This window comes from Ovis canadensis, chromosome 4 (assembly GCF_042477335.2).
Source record: "Ovis canadensis isolate MfBH-ARS-UI-01 breed Bighorn chromosome 4, ARS-UI_OviCan_v2, whole genome shotgun sequence".
NCBI classification, from domain to species: domain Eukaryota; kingdom Metazoa; phylum Chordata; class Mammalia; order Artiodactyla; family Bovidae; genus Ovis; species Ovis canadensis.
Window position 1 is genome coordinate 132,108,410 of NC_091248.1, and position 9,782 is coordinate 132,118,191.

Sequence of the window (9,782 nt, forward strand, 5' to 3'; positions counted from 1 at the left end):
CCCCCTCCAGCGATGCAAGACTGCGGCCCGGCCTGTGACAGGCCTGGCTTCTGTGGCCCACCCAGGCCCGTCATCGCCACGAACCGCCCCTCCCGGAGGTCATCAATTCTGACTTCCGCCTCCGCAGAGCAACCTCTCTGTTTACAGGCTCCCAGTGGTCCTGCGGCCCCGCGTCCCAGTGGCCCCCATCCCAACTCCCAGCTCAGTCCCCTCCACCCCGACATCTCACTGCATAGCATTCCTCAAAAAAGTATGGTCTAGCATCCCATGTCTGGGTTTACTCCTAAAGGAACTGAAAGCAGGGTCTCAAGGAGATATCTGTGACTCATACTCTTTATTCACAACAGCCAAGAGAGGGAAACAACCGGTGTCCACGGATGGATGAATGGATAAGCGAAATGCGGCCCATCCAGACAGTGGAATATTCATGCAGTCTTTAAAAGGAAGGACATTCTGACACCTGCTGCCGCCTGCCAGGAGGGAAAATATAAGAGATCTGGGTTCGATCCCTGGGTTGAAAATATCCCCTGGAGGAGAGCATGGCAAACCACTCCACTATTCTTGCCCGGAGAATCCCATGGAGAGAGGAGCCTGGCGGGCTACAGCCCACGGGATTGCAAAGTCAGACACGACTGAAGCGACTTAGCACGCACGCACACACACAACGTGGATGAGCCTAAGGGATAGGATGCTTCGTGAAACAAGCCAGTCATAAAAGGACTAACACTGTGTGATTCCACTTACGTGAGGTCCTCAGCATCGTCAGACTCACAGAGACAGGAAACATGCTGGGGGCCGAGGCCTGGGGGAGAGGGAGGCAGAGTCACACAGGGACAGCTTCAGGAGAGGAAAATGACAAAGTCTGGGGACGAGCGGTGGTGAGACTCGCAAGACAGAGCGGCGGCACGTGAAACCACAGAGCCCGGCGCCTGAGAGCGGCTGGGCTGCTACATGCTACGTGGTGTGAGTGCACTCTCTCACCACTGAAAACAAAACCCTAAGCTCCTCTCTTCCCCCAGCCTTGCTCCCTGCCTACATTTCTGACCCACTGGACGGCACCACTGCGCTCCTGCTTACCCGAGCCAGCGGTTGGGGATGCAAGCCTCACCCACACCCAGCCGGTCCCGGGTGCCGCACCCTCCGCCCGCGAGGCGGTCTGCGTCTCCCCTCACCCAGACCACTCGGAGCCCCCGAGCCGCTGCCCTGGGTCCATTTGCCGCACAGTCGTCTGTGATTTCCTGCTTCCAGCCCTCCTGCTTCTGTGCCCACTCACCACTGTCTGCAGTCCGAGGGCACCTCACTGCCCCCACTCCTGCATCCAGCCCCTGGTCAGCATCAGTCCCCAAAACACCCCCGGAGCTCCCCGCCATCCTCCTCTAGGTGAGCAGGCCAGTCTGGCCCAGGTCCTGGCTTTCTCGGTCACCTTCCTACCACCTGGAAAGGACGCAGTGGCCCATGCACCCACCGGTCAAAGCGCTGAGGGGGTGCGGATGTTCTGACAGCCACTCTCCAGCCTTCCTGTCCTGCTCAGTGAGTTCCAGACCGGCGTGGCAAACCTCGGGCCGAGGGGGGCCATGCGGACGCTTCCTCAGGAGTATGGATCTTTCTCAGATGACTCCAAAGAAATTTATCCGCTTCAGGGACCCAGGGTGCTCTTAAAAGCAATCCTGGTCATGAGCGTTAAGGAAGCACATTCATTTACAAAGCCAAAAGTGGCAGCTGGGACGAGAAGAATCTAACTTAAAGGATCTCTGGGCAGCGCTCTTTTGAGAAACTTTAAGCATGAGAGATGTTACTGGCGTGTTCGCTGCAGGTAACGAGCACTTGCCTCGCCCGCAGTCAGTGCTAGGGGCTGAGAACGCAGAGGGCAGCCTCCTGACTCGTGGGGTTGCTGGAGCCTCCGCGGAGGGAGACGGCCTCGTTCCTTCTGCAACTGTCTGCCGCGTGCGTCCGCATCCCGAGCATCCTTGTAGGAACCAGGCAGACACGGCGGTGGAGACAGTGCCCTTGTTTTCCCAGAGTTTGTGTTCACGGAGGAAGGGAGACAATTACCTCGAGGGTGGTTAATCACACAGGACAGTTGCAGGTGGTAACCAGGGACGTGAAAGGAAGATAAAGCCAGGTGAGGGGGGCTTCCCTGGTGCTCCAGGGGATAAGACACCTAGCTCCCAACAGAGGGGCCCAGGTCCCATCCCTGGTCAGGGAACTAGATTCTAAATGCCACAGCTAAGACTTCGCATGCTGCAACTAAAAATCCTGCAACAAAATGCCGCAACTAAGACTGGGCACAGCCAAATAAATAAATAAATACAAATCAACATTTTTTTTTTAATAAAAGAGCCAGATGAGTGAGTAGAGATGGGGGAGGAGCCTCTCAGAGGAAGAGACGTCTGAGCCAGGATGGAGTGATGGGAAGAAACGGGTCCAGAGGCGGGACAGGGACCGGGTACGGAGCCTCTGCTTAAACAGCACCCGGGTCGTTGCGTCTGAGGGGAGGAAGGAAGCTGCACCCAGACCCCCTCAGGCAGTGTCTGCGCGGCTCTGGACTCGTCCTGTGTCCAGAATGCCAAGGGGCTCAGGGAGGGCCAGTGTCAGGATCCGACCCATGCTTGGAAAGTTCACCCTGCGAGCAGGGAGCAGAACTGGGCTCCAGAGGCGCTGAGAGGGACGTGCAAACTGAGGGAAGGCACAGATCCGGGGGATCAGGACTGCGTCTGGCACGTGAGAAGCGGCAGAAGCCCCCTGGGCTCCAGGGAGGGGCGCCCAGCCACTGGCCGGGTGGTCAAGGAGGAGAGGACGGGGAGGTGCGTGGACAGCCTCGGAAGAGGTCCTCGGGTCGTCACGGCGGGCCAGCACCGAGGGGAGGAAGAGGGGGCCCTGGTGGCTGAAAATGCACAGAAGCAGGGTTTGGATCCGGTCAAAAATCACACTTGAGGTTTTTAACCAGTGGAGGAGAGACGAGCTGCGCCAGGCGGCAGAAGACTGACCGCAGGCGGAGCCAGGAGGACTGCAAAGCGCCCCCAGGGAGGTTCAGCGGAACTGGGATGGAGAGGGGGGATGCGGCTCGGGAGGCCCAGTGGTGAAGGGCCGAGGCTGTGCTCGCACCGAGGCACCCCTTTAGTTTCTTAACCGACCCAGGGAGATGGCTGACCAGTCGCTCTCCCATTGAAAGTCTCTGGTCCTGTGTGTTGACTCAAAGAAGTCACAGGTGGCGGCACACAGACACGCACACCGGGAAACGCTGAGCTGCGAGTGTGAACACACGCTCCCCGAGGTGGGGCGGGAGCGGGTGGACAGCCCACTAGCAGGCGCTGGTTGAGGCCCAGGTTCAAGTCCCAGGTCCACCCCACGCTGAGCTCCTGCTCTGAGCCGGTGCCGGGGCGGCCCCCTCGAGCCCCAGACACCTCTCTCTCCTTCCTGGGGGTGGGGAGTCCCAGGCCCAGGGGATGGGGGGCTGAGTTCCCTGGGGGCCTCTCTCCCTGGCCCCAGAGAGCATCCTCCCCCTATGTCCTCTCCCGGTCTTTCCTCTATGTATTCATATCCCCTGTTCCTTTCAGGACACCAGCCCGACTGCATCAGGGCCCACCCCCATGGCTTTGTTTAAGCATAATCGCCTCCTTAAGGACCCCTATCTCCAAATGCAGTCCCATTCTGAGGTCCTAGGGGTTAGGACTCCAGCCTGTGACTTTGTGAGTAGGGATGTAAAAGTGAAAGTCACTCAGTCGTGTCTGACTCTTTGTGACCCATGGACCATACAGTCCATGGAATGCTCCAGGCCAGAATACTGGAGTGAGTAGCCTTTCCCTTCTCCAAGGGATCTTCCCAACCCAGGCCTCCTGCATTGCGGGCAGATTCTTTATCAGCTGAGCCACAGGGAAGTACAAGAAGACTGGAGTGGGTTGCCGTTCCCTGCTCCAGGGGATCTTCCCAACCCAGGGATTGAACCCAGGCCTCCCGCATTGCAGGCAGGTTCTTTACCGGCTGAGCCACCCAAGAAGCCCTGTGAGTAGGGAGGTGGACACAATTCCACCCACAACAGGTGTTATATCATTTTAGTCTGCCCTGAAACCCTGGGGTCGAATTCTCCCATGCCCCAGTTCCCACGGCCACAAGTAACCGATCCAGGAGTTCCAAAGACACATCTCCCCACCGAGCCGACAGCACCCACAGACCACATGCTGGCAGAAACCCCAAACCCGCTCAGTGGCATGCTCCTGGCTCCCCGGGTCCAGTGCCTTGAAAGGCGCTAAGGACAAGACAAAAGGGAAGCTGGGGGCATCCCGTTCCTCTGGGGGCACACAGCGGCGGGTGCCCCTTTCCCGAAGCACAGCCTCTGCTTTTGGCTCAAAAGACCTCGAGGACCCCCAGTCCACCTCTGGCCAAGCTGCTTGGCCCAGGCTGGGCGTCCTCTCAGGTCCAGTTGGCCAGCTGTAGAACCTCACCCCCGGAAACAGGTCACTGGTCCAGGGTTGGCAGGACACAGCTGGACCAAAGACGGCCCCTGGCCCCAAGTCTCAGAACTCTGAGAGCCAGTCCCGGCCCCTCTGTGGCGACGCAGGGGCGGGAAGTGGCCCTGTCCCCTCCCTGTAGAGAAGGCAGCTGGGAGACCCGGCCCAGACAGGGAGACACGTAGATGGGGGCAGAGACACAGGTGAGGGGAGAGCTCTCGCGGCCCCGGAAGACGGCCGTCCCCCTCCGCCTCCCGGAGTCACACGACTATTCCATGGAATTGCCCCTCCTGTCAACACTGTTTGCATTGACTTTTCTTTTATTCACGCCAAAGGAGGGCTCCCAGGCTCAGCCATAAGTAAAATGACTGTGGCGCGACTCTTCATCATTGTGTGACAGCCCACCGCATCCTTCGGGGTCTCTGGCATTCCTCGAAGCCACCCCTGGCCCAGGTCAGCCAAGGTGCAGAGGGGCAGAGACCTACAAGGTCTCCCAGGACCTTGATGACCATGAGGTTCTCCAGCAGGAACGGGGTTGTCTTGAGAAGCATGGGATCCGGGCCCAGGACCCATATCCAGGGGTTGGGGTTAGACTTGACTTGAGGTTCTCCCAACTGGCCAGCTGGAACTTAGCCAACCAGCTGTGGCCAGAGGTGGACTAAGGGTCTTCAGCCCTTTTGAGCTAAGCTGTTACACAGCTTCCAGGCTGTCTGCTATGGGCTAGGTCGTGGGCAGTCATGGTTAGACTCTGAGCTCCCAGCAGCAGGCTTTTCTCACTCAAGTGTGGTTTTTGCTCCAATTATGGGTTGAATTCTGGCCCCCTCTGCAACATTCATATGGTGAAGTCCAAACTCCCAGAACCTCAGAAATAGAGTCACTGAAGAAGTGACCGGCCAAGACAAGGTTATACTGGAGGAGGGTGGCTCCTAGCCCACTGTGGTCGTCACGTGTAGAAAGACTGTCCTGTGAAGAGGGCGCTGCGCACAGAGGGAAGACAACATGGGGATGCAGGGAACCGGCCCCCACCAGCCACGCACCCCATGGTGTCCTGAGGCTGCCAGGAGCCGGAAGGGAGGCCCTGGAGAGGTTCCCCCGCTCAGATTCAGAAGGAGCCCCTGCCACGCCCCAGGGCCGGCAGGCCAGTGAGCAAGGGGGTTTAAGCCATGCCTTCGCGGAACTACCTGTTTCAGTGGCCCTAGCAACCCGTGCAGCTCCCTTGTCAAGCTTCCCAGGTCTGGGGTCAGGGGTCTCATTTGTGATTAGATCAAAGAGGCTGGAGAAATCTCACCCCCTCCCCACCTGCCCCACTGAGGTCCAGGTTTGAAGGCTGGGCGGGTGGGGCAGAAAGGATCGTCAGAATCTACACAGGTGAGATGTCACCAGGTGAAGACCAGGGTCTGGACACCTTGGGGGGAAGGACAGCAACAGTGGCGATGAGGTGTGCAGGTGGGGAGAGGGCCGGTCCTGGCCAGCAGAGGGGCAGTCAGCAGCGGCGGGCCTCGAGGCGGAGCCACAGGAACGCCCCAGGGGAGGCGCAGAGAAGGCCGCACAGGATTCCTGTGCTGCAGCCAGCAGCCAGCCCCTGCCGGCTGACACCTGAGCTCCAAGAAGGCCCCTCCCCTGCCACGCCTGCTCCGGGTCTGGGTCCTGGGCTCACCGTGGAATCAGGATCGCGGGGCAGGGTGGGGAGAGGGCAGAGCCAACCGTCTCCAGCTCCCAGCCGGCCACGTCTCATGACCCAAGGTGGCGTGACTCGCTAAGTACTCCGGACTGGCACCTCCACCCCTGCCGCGCTGGGCGATGGCCAAGTTTCCGAGAACAGTTTCCACACTTGGCTCGGCCGGGCCAGGGAAGGTTGCACAACCGGGAGGAGAGAGGGGCAGACCGATGGCTCCTGGCGCCCAGGCCACTGCAGGAAACCTGGGCGGGCACCAGGGGGCAGGGGAAATGGGCACCAGGCATCTCTGCTTCTCCAAGGGCTCCAGCATCATGAGGGCAAGCGCCCTGGGCCAGAACCTGGACCTGCCCGGCAGGGTCAAGCATCCTGAGGCTGAAGGGCACTTGCAGGGAGTGAAGGGGTCACCACACCAGCTCTGCAAACGATGTTCAGAAAACAAGATGCTGGGACTCAGGGACCCTACAAGGTCCGTGGGCTGGAATTTGCTGCTCGAATTCTGTGGGAGACGGCGAGAGACAGCCGATCCACACCCCCCCACCACCACCCATGACACATGTTAACACGGGGCGGAGGGGTGCCAGGGGTTTGCGACTCCTAAAAACGTGCACGTTCACATAAATGCACTCTTTCCACACCAACCCCACAGTGGAAGGCCCCCTGCTGTGTCCCCAGCCTCCACCCCATTGGAGTCCTTCACTCTGTAGGGGCCACGGGGTGCTAGCTAAGCTGTTGTAGCAGACCCAGACACAGGAACGGCATGACCTGCTCCTCGTTAATAATATTCTCATTTCCATGATTAATGTGTCACCGCTGATAAACGCAGGCGACGACAACATGGCTGAATGAAAATGCCACCCGCTGAGCAAAAATAATCAGACAAATAAGGGACGGAACACAGCTAAGTAAGCAGGAGGCGTGGCCTCTCCTCCCGACAGCGTCCTAAACGCTCACAACATCACCCGCGTTGGGACAACGGAGGAGGAAGCCGGAGACAAGAGTCCCAGACCCTTCCGCGGAGGTCCGAGCCTCTGGCAAGTCACCACAAGACAGCTTCAGTCATTCCGAACAAGGCCACTCCTGCCTGCTCCGGGCTCCATCTGCACCTTGTCCTTCCCCCACTAGGAGGAACATCCCAGGCCAAGTGGTGCCACCATCGGCTCAGATCTGAGTCCTCCTCCAGCCGCCAGCCTCTGTGATTTCTGGCCAGAACTGGGGGCAGGGCAGTTGCTAAGGGCACAGGAGACCTCAGGGAGCAGACGGGAAGGGAGTCGAGAAGAACCTGAAACGGCCTCGGACCTAGAAGGGCCTCTGCCACAATGCCTGGCCAGAGCGTTCACTGGACGAGGCCCCCAAGCTGGACACGGGGCCAGGAGCCCGGTGCTGGGTACAGACAGTGAACCACACTCTGGCGGAGGGGGGAGCCACGGGGGAGGGGGCCCATCCAGTGGAACTTCTGGAAATGATGGGGAATGTTCTAGATCTACAGGGTCCAGCACGGCAGCCCCGGGCCACACGCGGCTCGAGCAGCTGAAGGGTGGCCAGGGTGATTCAGAAGCTGGATTGTCCTCTGCAGTTCATGTAGTTAACGTGTCTCTGTGGCCACCGCACCCCCACCCCCCCCCCAACCCCCCCCGCCGCAACCCCGGGCCAGAAATGATGCTCTGGCTCTAGGAACAGGGCAGCCTGGAACCCTTCCTGGCGTGTGACCTCGAGCAACCATTTCACCTCTGAGTTTCTCTGCTAGAGACTTGTGGGGGTCTGGTCAGCTGATCCTTGGGGTCCACACACTGCATCCTGACTTAATCTGCAAACTGCCTGCTCTGTTCACATTTACCACCATCCCCCAGACCCTCGTGGGCTTTCCGCCACCTCCTACACACCGCCTCCAGGTCCTGCAAGCCGCCCTGATTGCCCAGCCCCGGCCCCTGCAGCCTCCATGTGACTCTGGTCACACCTGCCGCTTCCTGCCCGCACCTCATCCGCTGCCCCATCCCGAGGCCCCTCAACCCCCTACCCAGTCCTAGCTGCAGACCCATCTGGAATGGGAGTCTCTCTCGGCCTCCAGGAGTGGGGGGCGGCCTGCAGCTTGGAGTTGGCTTATTTACCCTGCCTTTCTGTTTACTTGCAATTATGTTGCAACCTCATCCCAAGAGCGAAGCAGCAGCTTCCAGGCAGCTGACAGCGGAGGCGGAGGCAGAGATCTGGACGGGGCAGAGTTGGGAGGAATCTTGCCCTCCCCCAGCAGCGGGGCGGCCTCGTGCCGCTGCGGGCCCTCCCACTCTGCGTTCCTTCTCCCGACCTAAGGACAGCAGCCATCCCCCGGCCCGAGCCCTGGCCCCGAGCTCCCTGCACTGACTGCACCCAGCAGGTCCTCAGCCTTGTGGGTTCCCCGTCCACTCCGAAGGCAGGTGATAAACTCTGGCCAAGGATGTGTTTTGTTTCGTGTTTTGTTGTTGTGTTCAACCCATGAGAAATAATGCCTCAAATGGTTTTTATCCCTGCCTCATTTATTAAACTCAATCTGAGCTTACGGTGAACATGCTAGTAAAGTAATGCTCAAAATTCTCCAAGCCAGGCTTCAGCAATACGTGAACCGTGAACTTCCAGATGTTCAAGCTGGTTTTAGAAGAGGCAGAGGAACCAGAGATCAAATTGCCAACATCTGCTGGATCATGGAAAAAGCAAGAGAGTTCCAGAAAAACATCTATTTCTGCTTTATTGACTATGACAAAGCCTTTGACTGTGTGGATCACAATAAACTGTGGAAAATTCTGAAAGAGATGAGAATACCAGACCACCTGACCTGCCTCTTGAGAAAACTGTATGTAGGTCAGGAAGCAACAGTTAGAACTGGACAGGGAACAACAGACTGGTTCCAAATAGGAAAAGGAGTACGTCAAGGCTATATATTGTCACCCTGCTTATTTAACTTATATACAGAGTACATCATGAGAAATGCTGGACTGGAAGAAACATAAGCTGGAATCAAGATTGCTGGGAGAAATATCAATAACCTCAGATATGCAGATGACACCACCCTTATGGCAGAAAGTGAAGAGGAGCTAAAAAGCCTCTTGATGAAAGTGAAAGAGGAGAGTCAAAAAGTTGGCTTAAAGCTCAACATTCAGAAAATGAAGATCATGGCATCTGGTCCCATCACTTCATGGGAAATAGATAGGGAAACAGTGTCAGACTTTGTGTTTGGGGGCTCCAAAATCACTACAGATGGTGATTGCAGCCATGAAATTAAAAGACGCTTACTCCTTGGAAGAAAAGTTGACCAACCTAGAAAGTATATCAAAAGCAGAGACATTACTTTGCCGACTAAGGTCCATCTAGTCAAGGCTATGGTTTTTCCTGTGGTCATGTATGGATGTGAGAGTTGGACTGTGAAGAAAGCTGAGTGCCAAAGAATTGATGATTTTGAACTGTGGTGTTGGAGAAGACTCTTGAGAGTCCCTTGGACTGCAAGGAGATCCAACCAATCCATTATAAAGGAGATCAGTCCTGGGTGTTCTTTGGAAGGAATGATGCTAAAGCTGAAACTCCAGTACTTTGGCCACCTCATGGGAAGAGTTGACTCATTGGAAAAGACTGTGATGCTGGGAGGGATTGGGGGCAGGAGGAGAAGGGGACGACAGAGGATGAGATGGCTG

At 57.7% G+C, this 9,782-nt stretch overlaps 1 long non-coding RNA gene across 1 annotated transcript; it reads right to left on the bottom strand.

The window, feature by feature from the left end:
• Positions 1–352: 352 nt before the first annotated feature.
• Positions 353–8,232, bottom strand: LOC138438989 (uncharacterized). Its single transcript, XR_011256523.1, has 3 exons — positions 8,141–8,232; positions 745–802; positions 353–470 (listed from the first exon to the last, which is right to left on the bottom strand). It is a non-coding gene; the product is annotated as an uncharacterized lncRNA (long non-coding RNA).
• Between the last annotated feature and the right edge of the window lie 1,550 nt (positions 8,233–9,782).